Consider the following 13,793-nt stretch of genomic DNA (forward strand, 5'->3'; position numbering starts at 1 on the left):
GATATGCATAGACTATTAACTCCTGTTTTGTCTCTGTCAGTTTCTAGATGAAGTTGCCACCTGTGTTTCTGGTGCCGTCGTATTTTGACGCTGTAGTGTGTGGAAACGTATGGTCTGATCTGGTCAACTACAGGACTTTATTATTAAGTGCGGTGACGTGTGACACGCTGTCGTATTTTGACCGTTTATTCCACTCTACAAATCGATGAACATAATTATTGTAGCCCCTTGGGATTCCCTGTTGAAAATTAGATTATGGTCTTGAGGTATTGTCTCCTAAATGGACTTTTGGTGAAAGCCAACTGCCTGTATACGCACAATTCTGCCTCTGCAACCAATCTAGAATTGGAAGCACAATTAAACCTACTCAGATTCCTAATAGTTTGTTTGTAGTTACTTGTATGATAGTTAGCAGCATAGTGCCTCTCTAAATCCACCAACCAAAGACTCTTTAAATTGTACAGTGTTTCCGTATAAAGATATAAAGATAACACTATCTCATGAAACACTATAATCTGAAAAAGCTCTTTTGAATAAACTGCATGGTCCAGACAGCACTGTACATTTGAGCAGTAATGCACACTGTCTATTTTGTAGTGGTACGTCTGTATCTTCATTCATGACATTACCTACCTCTGAAAGTACTGAGAGTGGGCGGCGGCGTGAATCGATGCAGTAAGCAAGCTGACAGTGCGTGGTTTCTTAAAACACAACCCACAACAACAGACACTACACTGCAATTCACTTTTGAAATCCCAGTCAAGAAACCAGGTTTATCATATGGCAGAGCACGATTCTTTCATCTGTGGTCTTTGTCGTGTCTCTGGAACTAAGTAGCGGCGTCGTGTTTAGTTAGCGCGTGCCTCTGCTCATGGAAACGGTTACTGATAGTTGGATTTAACACTGACAGGTACTTTTTTTTACACCGAGTGTGGAAGGTAAGCCTTTTTTTATTGTCGCCCCATTTACAAAACAAAAGAGCATGTCAACCCGAATTTGTGTGTTTGGTGCTATGTCCGTATCTGTTTTCATTGCATTTTTGGTGACCTGACGGTAAATTTAAGGGGGAACATCGTTGAGATATGTATTATATTATAGTATGCCAATGATTTTGGGTTTAAAAGGTTTCCAACACACGTAATAGCATTAATATACAGAAGAAAGTAAATTTGGTTTGATCTTTTTAGCTATTTTATAGTTCATATTTTTTCTACGAACTCTAAGAATTTTAGTTATTGAAACGACATTGCTTCAATCAATAGACGTTTGAAATATTGAAACCTTTCATATCCGACCACTGAATATATTACGACATTCTGTCTTATTCAAAAGATTACGATGTGTTATATCATTTTCAAAGAAAACTACTAAACTGGAACCTGTGTATTTCGACATTCTGTCAAATCTGACCAATATATTATGTCCCACAGTGTGTTGAATTGGATAGGTTGTTCGTAAATCTATTTACGATTTAATGATTCCGTCGAACTAGGCAGGTTGTATGTTACTCTATTTTCGATTCAACAATCCCGTCGAACTAGGCAGGTTGTATGTTAATTTATTTTCGATTCAATAATTCCGTCGAACTAGGCAGGTTGTATGTTAATTTATTTTCGATTCGACAATTCCGTCAAACTAGGCAGGTTGTCTGTTACTCTATTTTCGATTCAACAATTCCGTCGAACTAGGCAGGTTGTATGTTAATCTATTTTCGATTCAACAATTCTGTCGAACTAGGCAGGTTGTATGCTAATTTATTTTCGATTCAACAATTCCGTCAAACTAGGCAGGTTGTCTGTTTATCTATTTTCGATTCAACGATTCCGTCGAACTAGGCAGGTTGTATGTTAATTTATTGTCGATTCAACAATTCCGTCGAACTAGGCAGGTTGTATGTTAATCTATTTTCGATTCAACAATTCCGTCAAACTAGGCAGGTTGTCTGTTTATCTATTTTCGATTCAACGATTCCGTCGAACTAGGCATGACTTCTGTAAATCTATTCTCGATTTAACGTTGCCGTCGAAGTAGGCAGGTTGTATGTTAATCTATTTTCGATTAACGTTGCCTTGCCGTCGAACTAGGCAGGTTGTATGTTAGTTTAATTTCGATTCAACAATTCCGTCGAACTAGGCAAGTTGTATGTTTATCTATTTTCGATTCAACAATTCCGTCGAACTAGGCAGGATGTCTGTTATTTTTTTACCATTTAACGATTCCGTCGAACTAGGCAGGTTGTCTGTTTATCTATTTTTGATTTAACGATTCCGTCGAACTAGGCAGGTTTTCTGTAAATCTATGCTCGATTTAACGTTTCCGTTTCTGTAAAAACAAGTTTTACAAAACAAATGGAGCGTGTTTTATTTATTTTGGTACCACCTAACCCTCAACGCCGTAAACAATCACCCTGAAGATACAAGATAATGCTAAGTAACCGTATTTTACTTATCTCGGCATTAAAACAAAAATGCCGTTATCTATGGTGGGGCCAGCTAGCCTACTCACTGCCTCTATAAACATGCCTTATCCTACCTAGAGATAATTTTCCAGATTACTTCTGTTTGTTTTGAAAGCAAAATCATATATCAAATAACAATGGGCAAAACGTGAACAGAGACATAAAAAATACACACTTCACGTGCTGAAAAGGTCAAAGAGGGGTGACGCGTGCAGGGGTAGAAGGGGGTCAGATAGCCGTCTGTACATACTACGTGTGCGATCTTCATGAAATAGGTATTTGGTGCAGCTGTGGGGCAGTTCTACACAAGTAGCTGCCGCTAGCTTTGTAAACAATCATCATCAAGTCCACTTGCTGTGACCAGACAGTACCACTTACCATGTAATTCATCCTCCTTAAACTCGCGACTTCTCGGACCAAACATACGTTAAAATGCAATTCCGCCACAGATCGACAAACACCTTCAGTAACAGAAACAACAAGTGTCGCCATATATCATATAAAAACAGTAAATCATTTTAACTTATAAAACACGGTTGATGTTATCTTCTCATCGTGTATTTCATCACTTGCGAGGTTTAAAGATTCTCAATGTTGTGCTGTACTCCTGTAGATAAGGTTAAAATGCTTATAAATCAGGGCTGCTGGCATTTATGGATAAACAGTCACTCCCCGAAGGTCAAAAAAAATATTTTTTTAAACTGAAACAAATTACGTTTTAAAACCAATTACTTTCCAACAGGAAAGAAGTAAAGCAATTAAATTGCAATGGTTGAACAAAACACGCAAATCCTTATTTCTTGTAATAACCTTTTATTTTACTTATACTCCTCTTGTTAAATATGTTTTTGTTGTGTATGAATGCACGCTTGCCTATGACATTTAAAGAAAGAAAGAAACCCGTTATAACGTATTAAACAAAAACCTATCCTTATAATCCTCTGAACGCCACCAACATGATCAGCCATGCGGGCTCATGAAACATTCGTTGCTTATTGTCCTCAACAAAGGCACGAATACTATGACCAATATATCTAGATAAAAACATTAATTACAATTGCACTTCATGCATACGTATAAAATACCTCGTACCGCCTGTGAGCCATTAAGTATCTTTCTGTTTCTACATTGCCATACTGAAAGCAAGAACAAAATTTAGTTAAAACATAAGGTTCGTAACTGTGTTACACAAATTGGCTTTCATGATGTACGGACGTTTGAGCTGCAATGGAAGTGCATCGCATACATGTCTATTTATACATTAAAGAGTGGTGTTTATACGCCACGCCCGGTAGCGTAAACATAAAGCGTGCAAACACTCTCTATGGAACGGAGAAGAAGAGTGAATAATTGGGCGATGAAGGCAATGATAATTGCTTTGCTCGGATAGATTCACGGTTGACTGTTCCGAAACGCGTTCCTTCAGATACACGATTCTTCTGGGGACAATAATACCCATTGAGTGGAAAGATATGTATCATCTATCAACGCTGATATCCGGCGTGAACGCTTCAGAATTTACGCCCACATCGCTACAACCATAGGGGTCTTTTTTTTGTTTTACAAATCAGATATGTTCGAGCAAAATCATATTATTTGTAACAGTTGTTAACGTAAGGAATGTGACGCCATCAAAAACGTGCAAATGGACACGAAGAATTGTATTGTACATGTCAATTAATATTTTCCTGGTGAATCTCTCTTATTCTCGCTCGAATTAGCGAGGCGCTTGTAAGTATACACTCAAGCATAAGATAACTAGACATATTTATGAGGGTGTTTTTCGTTTACGAGTTCCAAATCTTTCTTTTTTTGATTGAGGAAAGCACAATCGCAAAAATGACTGTGGATGAAAATTAGCATTTGACAGTATACAATTGTTTCAATGCTATTTGGGGAACAGTCAAAACAATCATCCCGAGGTAGGGGGGAAGCCCTGTGGAACTGTTCCCCAGGGCTTCCCTCTACCTCGGGATGATAGTTTTGACTGTTCCCGAAATAGCATTGAAACAATTGTTTTATTACCAAATAAATATTAGTATCAATGTTGCATGCAATGATGCCATTGCCTCAACACCGAAACGCTTGAACGGGGCACTCGAGGGGGGATTTCTGCGCATCAAATTCGCGCCGGGTAACAGTTCGCTCTGACCGGGAAAACAGTTTTGACTGTTTCACCCCTACAGCCGAACTTGGACAAAAAGCCTGAAACAGTCAAAAACGACTAATTATAATTTATATAGGCTATTGGGTAATAATATGTGCTATATAAATGAAAAGATAAGACGAAAGGCTTTGTCGGAGTCGGCGGCGTCGTCGGCGGCGTCGTCCGAACAGAGGTTTTCGTGCGATAACTTGAGTTTCCTTGGGCCGATCGAACTCAAACTTCATGCAGTGATTCCTTACCAAAAGTACTTGCTTGGTATTGCTTTTCAGGTCCGAAGGTCAAAGGTCTAGGTCACTGTTACTATAAATAGAAAATATGTTTTCGTGTGATAACTTGAGTTTCCTTGGGCCGATCAAACTCAAACTTCATGCAGTGCTTCCTTACCAAAAGTGCTTGCTTGAGATTGCTTTTCAGGTCCGATTGGTAAAGGTCAAGGTCACTGTTACTATAAATAGAAACTTCACTAAAACTGTATACTGGACGGCTTCGATCTACCACTTGACCCAGCGTATATATCTCTGAAATGCCGTCTTACTCCAAATGTTATTGACAACACTAGCTGTTTAACATCATAATCCACAAGTTTTTTCATTTATTTATGGGAAACCATCCGACAAATCATACAAATTAAACTTGGAATTGAGACAATGAGTATCCATAGCAAGTTCCTTAAATAACAGATTATATAACAAAATGATGCCATCCAAAAACACAATCTATGATTATTGCTTACTTTTAGCATTATTTCTTGAAATGAAACAAAGTGTATCTATTTCTTCGTAATCTCCCAGCTTCCTGCGCAGGCGACGCATCCACTTCCGTGGAATTCTTGTTTGTGCATTGAATAGTCAATTTCGCGACATATATCTTTTCGAGAAAGATCTCAATTGCTCAGTTGGTTAGGGCTACGGTAACAAACTGAGGCCAAGGGGTCGAATATAAGAGTGACCTCGCTGAATTTGTTACACCAAGAAAACTGTAAATGATTACATTTTGTTTTTTTCTTATTCTTTAAAGTCCCGAAAAATACTGTGAACGTACATTCAGCAGTAGTCTTATTTTAGAGTTTTTTTTGCGCTTAAATGTGTGCTTATTTGCGCCTAAATTGTGAATAGTCTCTCTATTACATACTTTCTGGATGCAACAAGTCATCGGTGCGCTTATCTGATAATATTCGAATATGCACTTAAATTTTACTGTGCTAAAATAAATACGTTTATAGGGTTTTTTTCAAAAAACAATTCTCAAAGCTTTAGTCATGCCGAAAAATAAACAGTTTCCAATGCGTATATACAGTTTTTGTTAGTGGTATGGGGCCTCTTAAGGGTTAAATACAATGTACTCTCATTAAAGTCAGTTGGAAACCACTTCAAAGTTTATTTCATAAAAGATTAGTAAGTAGTTCGTATCAATTAAAAAATACTATTGATATAAAAGCATATCCGTATTCGTAATTATTTTTCTGTTTATCTTCATTTTTTGTGTAAAGTGATGATGACGCGATTGCATGACCATAGACGTTAGTAGGAAAAGGTCAGTGTAACCTGTCGCAGGACACTGGTAAGTTAATGTAGATTTAGGCACGACTTCCATATATCCTTTCCGCCGCAAAAGCGGCCGCTGATGGTATAAGAATAGGATGTGTCTCTGTCTACTGACCCTGGGCAGTTAATGGGGCCTTCTTCTTCCGTATCGTCTGTAGCTCATTGATTCCTATTTGCAATATGTCAGAAAAATAACAGGGCAATGGTTGTCATTTACACAGCTGTATAACTCAATAGATCAGCGTCTTCCCTTACCATGTATAATAAAATGCAGTTTGATCAGATCGTCTTTTCCACGTCTGTTGAGTGTTTAGCCGATAACGGCTCAGAACGTTTAATCTTTATAGGAATTATTCTGTGGCCGATACTAGTTTTGTATTCTGTTTTGGGAATACTATCAATTGATGTTGTTCCATGCCTACATTTCTACTTAGGTATCATGTCACTGAGTCACCAGACGTGGAATTGGTTTCATCTTTGGATAATTTGTATGCATCAGTTCTAAGTACACCGCCCGTATCTGTAGGAATAATGTTAAACGATAAGAACATATATCTTATGTATGGTATGATGTTATTCACCCATTTTGGACTGCCGCTTGTTATCACGGGCTTCTTGAAGCACGCACCAACCTTGCACATTGTAGGGTATAATGAATTATTCCAACCTTTGAATTGGAAGAGTTCAAATTTGTCTTCGGGGGTGATATGTATATTACGGTGTTTGTAAGATTTAAATTAGGTTTTATTCCAGCCCATATTTAGACATTTCTTAAATAACATGTAGCATTATATATTGACGAAAGTACAACACGATATTTAGTTACTTCAAATATAGAAAATAATAAAGCTATCCTTTCTGTATTTTCTAGAATAACCATCAAGTTAGAATCAATAGAAAAACATACTACATCTGTACATGTTCTAAATTCATTACCGACAAAAAAAAGACAACGAAAGGAATGGGAAGACGCAAAATAAAAATTATTCACGATCCGCAAAAAAGTGCAATTACTTATGTCTCCGGTGCATGGTGTTAAGACATTGTTTTGCTTAGCTCTATATTAACTTACAACATTACCAATTTAGTTTACTGACGAATAAATTGTATGATTAGCTTAAACATTTTGATTTTCCTACCTTGATCTTTCTCCTTATTAATAGTAACATCCCTGCTTAACCCATTATTCGGTATTTCCAAGGACTTTCACCGAAATAACGACTTCCGTGTTAGATGTCAAATGTTGACAGACAAAATATAATGTCACACAATCATAATTTATATCGGAAATATTTTATTACCATGTACGAATGTATAGCGACCATTGTTTGAAGGACGGACGGGCGGTTTAAAAGAAAAAGAAAAATGAGCAAGAGAAAGAAAGAAAGGACGAAAAAAAGAAAGAACAAAAGAAAAAAGAAAGAAAAAGTAGTTGGATAGATGATTTATGGATGGATGGATGGATAAAAAAAGAAAAAAATACCAGCAACGTTTGTTGGATTTTATCTCTTCGATATGTCTGGAGTTGGTTTTAGCTTTTTTTCCCCTATGTAATTTTTTCCCCTTTAAAAACAGTTAAGGGAAACGGGGATATCACCATGAGGTTGATTGATATACATGAACTACCTTACTGTGATAAATGCTTATTATTAGAAACTATTTTTAATAAGAAAGATAACTCCTGCAAGGTTAACAGATGTAATGGTTAAATGAATTATGTGCTTTTAACAGGGATAGTTGTCAAAAGTATTCTAGTTTTGGGGGATAAAATTGGTAAAGACAACAATTGTAAGGCACGTCACGGAACTGTGTTGTATCTTTGAGACAAGATACTTCACTCCGCTAGTTCCAGTCTACTCAGCTAAACTAGAACGTGGTTGGGCAGTGCTAGAATAGTTGAATGCTAGCTGTGAGCGCCGAAATGGCAGTACCGGCTGTATGCTTTTCCAGGGAGTTGAGAAAGATAGTAGTTTGGTTGAAGAGTCCCTATAACCACGGATAATCATTTGTGTACCGCTTTGAAATGGCCTACCAACTAGTATAGGTTGTGATAAAGCGGCATACATGAACCTCGAATTAGTACTATTATTATTATTATTACAGAATATAAGTATGAACTTTTGGAAGGTAAAAGAAAACAAACGGGGGTAAATGCAATGTTTCAGCAATAACAAAAGAAGTCTCATCATTGTTCTTCTCTTCTGTATCGAAGCGGTCCAATCTATATAATTACGAACACGGCAATGGCCCATCATTTTCAATAATCTTTCTGTATCGGTGTTAAGTAGGCGACATATCAGTGAAAATAGAACGAAATAATACTGTTATGTTTGACGTATACCATTAGCTTTGATTTATAGACCTGTAACTGACGCTGTTCTTATCATTCAAATCAAAGCATTGATATCAAATTCATACTTCTGAAACAAAGTATTGGGACGTTCCCTGGGAAGGAGTGGTTTTGTTATCAGCAGGACCGTTTTCAATGTTTGTATTTCTGTCCTGGTTAGACGTTTTACATTTGAGAAAATCGTATTTGTGATGACGCTGTGAGAAACATCAAAGGTGCTTCTACATAACGAAATGTGTGTGAGTTTATCATTTTTGTCACATGGGAGTCAATAGTGACAGCAGAATAAATGGCATCAGGATTAAGTGGGTCATTAACAAGCGAGATTCTTCGACAATGTGAATTTTAATAAATCCAAGTATAATTGAGGTGTTTTGGTTGCGCTTTTTGGGTTAATAATTGTATGTCGATTCTCTATATAGTGATCTTATTTGAGCTAAGCATGGAAACTTTATGATTCGTTCTTATTTGAGCTAAGCATGGAAACTTTATGATTCGTTATTATTTATTTAGTCGTACATTTTTATTAGATTAGTTATGAAGTACGTCATGATTATATCTAAGGTTTAGAGCAAGTGAAATTATTGTTGAACACTAAAAGTATTTTTGGTGATAGAAACGCCATACATGTTTATGTAGACAGTACTTTGTACTTTTCTGATTATTTTTTTTTGTGTAGGGGGGGGAGGGGGGGGGGGGGTTNTAGTTAAGTTAGGAGAGAAAACGACGATATGTATATATATAACAGTGCACGGGTTAGAGACATCATTAGTGGAAATTATCGAATTTTGCTATAAAGCCCACATAAACAGATATCGTCTTTGATCATTTCTAAAAGTGACATTTCAAAGCAGTTGGTGATTTTTTACATTACATTTGTTCAATTACAATAGACTTTTATTTCGGGCATCGAAAAACACTAAATAAATACTTTTTAAATAACATCCCAATAGTATTCATGTCTGTTGGGAGGATATATGTATAAGAAACACATATATGTTTAACACAACAAATGTTGTCAACCTACACACATTTTAAAGTAAGAAAAATTGGTTTGATTTGTTGTGTTTTACGTCCTATTAACAGCTATGGTCATGTAAAGGCATGTCAAGCTTTGGAGGTGGAGGAAAGCCGGAGTTCCCGGAGAAAACCCACCTACCTGGCGACTGCCTCATCACCACCACATATCAATACCGCTATGGTAAATAACGTTCACGTTAAGGGGTTATGTGCCATTTCATCCTAGATTTCGTCAGTGCTTTGAAGATACATCAATAGATATTCTCGTACTTTAAACTTAATTAATTATCTAGGTTTAATAATTTTGTGCATACAATGTGCATCAAATAACACCAGCTTTCACATTCAATATATGGCCGGCTGAATGGTGTTAAACAGCTTATCTTATACACTGTAAATAAAAAAAAATCGCGTCCACTTTTCTTCACGAACCATGAGTGTAAGTTCTTACTCAAGAATAAGTAAGTTTGCGATTGACAGGGTGTTAACTATTGATATCTCAATGTTGATAGCAATAACCTATGGACGTTTGCAAATGAGTTTCCTCACAAATAAACATAACGAAAATCATTACTGGCGAAAAGCATCACTCCAAAATAAAAATAAAAGGTTTACAGTATTACAGTATACACATGTGACCTTATGGATACGCATCTGAATTCAAATCTTAAGCTATGCAAACAAAGACAAAAAGCAAATATGAAAGCATTTGTTTGTTTGTTTATAAGGGGTTTAATGCTCTCGGAACAGCAAGGTTTATGTGTCTAGGAAGGTATCACCGAAAGGAAAGTGTATATAGGAACGAAAGAGTAGGCATGAACGACAGGAAAAGAAAAACATCCCTTATGTGTCAGTATGATCACTATAAGGTCTCACCAACGTTCCCACAGCGACGAAAAACCCGATTCTGCAGGACGCCCACGTAAGTATCTTCTTACGGTAATACGCAGTGGGATAGAGCAGAAAAGAATAACCCTAATGCACTCCCTTGCCAAATATAACGAAAAGGAAACAGTGCGCTGAACTCGAGTCAAATGAAATGCTTTGGTGTTTTCAGTTTTGCATTATTGTTGAAATTGAATTTAGAATCAAAATCGATCTTGTTTGTTGAATTGTTCACGGAACAAGAGAGCGAATTAACCGAGTTCCTCTTGAAGCGTGTGAATTTCATCACACAAATGCAAGTCGATACTTGATCAACCTCGAATACGTTGATGGTGTTTAGCGAGTTAGTGTCGCCCCTCAGCAGGCTCGCACAGACACCAAAAACAACACGCTCTTTATATGTAATACACTCTATATTTGACAATAGATAAACTGTATTACCATATATAAGCCCTACGGCATCTCCGCGGAAATATCAGAAACTATCATATGGCATAATAAGAGAAAAAATATCTTATTGCACAATTCTTGAAGATAATTGAATAAGTAAACGAGATAAAAATTAGGAAAAACACATTTCTACGTTTTCTCAACGCGCCGCCTATGGGCGAATGTCTTTATAATGACTTGCAGTAGAAATATGAGAAATATGAAGAAATCGTGAAGAACTTACTTTCTAAAATCATGTTTTGTTAGGATTATTTTTTATAAACTTTAGACCGTATAACTTTTTCAGATTGAACTTGCTCTAGCATTTGTCCTTTCAGCGAGGCGACCGGGGTTCGATTCCCCGATCTGACGTAAAAAGGTATGGGGTCACCTGCCCGACCACGTGGGTTTTCTCCGTGTACCCACATTAAGACCATCAACGCGCTAACATCCGGGCCAACAAGAGTGATTAATATAAGTTGAAATATATTGTTTCATAATTGTTGTAAAACAAATAAAGTTTATATATTTTTATGTTTAATAGGCACATTTTCCCCCTTTTGCTATATTTCTACCTAAGACTTTTAACAAGAATTTTAGTCCTTTAATCCTAGACTAACACTTATGAGTCCTAAATGGACAAAAAAAAGACATATAATGATACAGAAAATGATTTCTTTATCTGCGTGTTTTGTGCAAGTTTGTCACGATAGACATTTATCCCATAACTTTTATGTGTATCAATCTGTTCGCAGTAATCATTAATCAATTATCAATTATACATGTAACAAGCCGCACTGCCGGCAACATGAATATTTGCTGCATATGTGATAGAAACTGGTGACGCAGAACTCAATATGTGTTCTATATCCAAAAGCGGGCCAATACAGATTTTTTTTTTACAAAATGGCTACTTTTATTTTAAATCCGTATCGTTGTATAACTTGTTTTAAATAGGAGAGAGATTCTTTTTGTCAAATCGGCAGCACAAATAACGTCGAAACTGGGTGTTTATACACAGATACACATGCATTATAACATATGCATGACATGTTTACAGAATTAACAACTCTTTGACAGTCAGCTCGTGATATAAATTTCCAAAATAATGATTGAAATCTTGTACAATATGTTCACATCGTTATCTCTGACGTAGAGGTTGTGCAATCACAACATCCGGTACCAATACACGCAAAAGCGAGTAACCGCGTGACCCATATTTCAGGACCGCAGTAAATGTATTCAGCTGTGTTTGTGTTACGTGAGAAACAGTTTATCCATTATTTGACAGTGTGTATTCATAAATGACTTATCTCGTACGTAAATTGTAGATACGGATTACATCATTTCAGATAGAAATATTTATGATAACAATCTGTCACTCGCGATATAAACCCTCTGTAACAAATAACGTGCTCAAAAATGACATAAAACTGCGGTTGAATGGTTTTCAACACGTACGCATGATCCAATTATAACCGATAAAAACCCAGTTTAACGATGTTGAATTTGGACCAATTTCTTATTTAATGTGCCAGCACGCCTTAATCGTGTTTTTTTCTTCACACTAATTATTTATATATCGTAAATGATACATTGTTTTTACAGGTTTATAATATTCTCTAATGAAGATAATCTGTTATTACTAACTGTATATAGGTAGTAAAATATTGTTTCCAGATGGGTTGTAGAAAATTCTGCCACTTAATGAGTCTAGTGGTTGGCATAGTAACCGTAAGAGGGGATCGAGACGTTGGCGAGGTAGTTAGCTAACACACATCTGTAGTAGAATTCCTTTAATTATACCGACTATAAATTAATATCACACTACAAATTACATATACATCGTATGTAGCCTATTGATCTTAATTCGTTTTGATGTTTAAGTATGCACACTAAGTGCTTGTACTATGTATCATGTACATTCTTGAGCCTTCAAATAGAAACACAGAGTGGAATGGAATATGATATATATGTGATCTGCTATAAGCTTTTTTATAGTTTAATATCATGCTTAGAAGATCTTAAAAACCTTGGAATTGAATCAATGCTCTTAGAAACACATAATTTCTAACAAAACATTTTCTTTTTTCATAAAATATTCTTTAGCTGTCTATTTCATTTTTATTAATTAAATTAAGAATCCGAGTACCACTGCCAAACTATATAACTATGAATTAGAGAACTTTTCACCAACATGTCAATAGCTTTCATAAATCAATTTTGAAGAGAAAATGATACCTTGTGGTAACATTTTATGAAAAATTAAATACAGCTGAAATAAAGCAAAACCTAAAAGCAAATCAATAACTTTATTCGGAGAGTATAACTGAAACGGGACCTTAAGCTTACCAGGATTCGAATCATTGAGCAGCTTGACCACCATCCACAGTTAGTTCGCTCTAACAAAATGTGTTACATGATCAAGAGTACTCCCCTGGCATAGATCAACTACAATTATACTCAAAACGAAACTATGTTTTTGTTGTATATACAGTAACCTCCCCTTAACTTCGATTCGGATGTAACTGTAGCACAGTAGGGTCAGGACACTCCCAATGACCAAATTGCAAGAAGCGTTGTCGGTTAGAGCGAGTGTACAATGTTTACAAATCTTAAGTCCAGGGTTCGAATCCCGGTCTAGTCCCGCTTATTTTGTATGCACTTTTAAGGACTCACACAACTAAACCAGCCAGTGTTTCATACGATTGTAATCCCTTCCTAAAACTTGTTCCGGTTTGATGCAGTGCCTCTGAGTAATTTAAATAGGTTATTGTTGACATATTTTACGTTGAATGAAATAAACACAGATATTGAACTTTAGAAAAACGTATGGTTTATTAGATTTTGATATGTAATGGCGGATTGATATGTAATGGCGGATTGATATGGGGTCAAATGGGGTCAAATATCAAGGAGTGTTCTCGTCCCACTTCACCG

The 13,793-nt window shown here is 36.3% G+C and overlaps 1 protein-coding gene across 1 annotated transcript in view; it reads left to right on the top strand.

Annotated features, from left to right (window-relative positions):
• Nucleotides 1-713: 713 nt before the first annotated feature.
• The window catches only part of LOC110455701 (receptor-type guanylate cyclase Gyc76C-like), an 84,881-nt gene continuing 71,801 nt past the window's right edge, over nt 714-13,793 (top strand). The window contains exon 1 of the mRNA XM_021505993.1: nt 714-938. The gene's annotated coding sequence lies outside the window, so the exon portion shown is untranslated. The remainder of the gene's footprint in view (nt 939-13,793) is intronic.

Source organism: Mizuhopecten yessoensis, unplaced genomic scaffold (genome assembly GCF_002113885.1).
Source record: "Mizuhopecten yessoensis strain PY_sf001 unplaced genomic scaffold, ASM211388v2 scaffold8361, whole genome shotgun sequence".
NCBI classification, from domain to species: domain Eukaryota; kingdom Metazoa; phylum Mollusca; class Bivalvia; order Pectinida; family Pectinidae; genus Mizuhopecten; species Mizuhopecten yessoensis.